Raw genomic sequence first — 1,452 nt, forward strand, 5'->3', positions numbered from 1 at the left:
CACACCTAGGAAAAGCTGGCAGAGATTCACCAGCTGTGTCCCCTCTCTCCAGACTATAGGGTAGATTGCTGCCACCAGCCAGATACTCTAAGGCTCCTACAAAGGGTAACCAATTATAATGTGTCAAATTAATATTGATATAAATAACAAGAGTGTGACTAAAGCAGTAAGTCTTATTGGAGTGGCCACAGTATCACTAAAGTAAGCACAAGTACTCTCAAGATGTAAAAGAATTTACAAAAAGACCAGCCGCAATGAAAAGGTATAACAATATTTAATAATAGATAATAAAATAGAAAACAGGAGAATACTTAATATTTAGTTACAATAAACATCAGAGTTTTCAGACATAGAAAATATAAAAATAACACAGTTAAATAGAATCTGACAGATGCAGAAAAAGAAATACTAAAATAATCTTTCTGTAGTATTCCTAACTAAACTAAAGAGAAACCATCCTTAGTCAACTCACTTAGTATCACAAGGCAAGATATACTGATGAGATGCTCACTTCCACAGGGCAAGATGAAATACTCCATATTGACTGAACTGACTCAACAACTTACAACAAACAACTAACAACTGAACTGTGATAACTGACAGAGATATTTTATATCAAATTCCAAAGAAAAGCTAAGACAAACAACAAACTGCTGCTGCCAGAGTTCCATCCTTCAACTGGTTATAGAATGACATGACATCTAGTCACCTGACTCTGGCACACTACACATTCAAACATTCAAAACTTTGTTAGGATTCTGCTGCAGTATTTTAAAATAAGCAACTTTTGCAAATACATTTTTAATGCAAGCATCTGTCCAAATCAATGTGACAGTCAAATGGCTTAAGATTATTTACAAAACTTCAGCCAGCCATGCTGGCATATGCCACACATGCACTGTCCGACCTCTTCTGGTACAGCTGGCAATACCTTACAAAGTCACACTGTGTAAAACTGGTCAGACTTTCTGAAATCAGGGTGGAGGGCTGGGAGAGTAGTTCCAGGGATGCCATATTAAAAGCTTCAACAAAAGCCTTATAAATTGGAGGACTAGCAAGTGACTATGGAGTTGCCATGTTCAAGAAATCTATACATGTATATGTCTATGTAGATATCTAGATTGATATCGATAGATATTGATGCAGTTATATATCTGTATATATATATATATATATATATATATATATATATATATATATATATATATATATATATATATATATATATATATATATGTCTGTCTTTCTCTTTCTATATATGTATGTACACACACATATATATAAAGAGAGAGAGAGAAGGGGAGAGAGAAAGAAAGATATAGATATATAGATACATTTGAAGCTTCTGAGCCTCTTTAGCTTCCCCTTTGAAATGGCCCCTTATTAAAGACAGCGTTTCCCAGATATGGTCTCTTCTGATGGGGAACCAGAAGACAAGGTGCCCTCATCACT

This window comes from Protopterus annectens, chromosome 7.part0 (genome assembly GCF_019279795.1).
Source record: "Protopterus annectens isolate FY-2018-M chromosome 7.part0, PAN1.0, whole genome shotgun sequence".
NCBI lineage: Eukaryota > Metazoa > Chordata > Ceratodontiformes > Protopteridae > Protopterus > Protopterus annectens.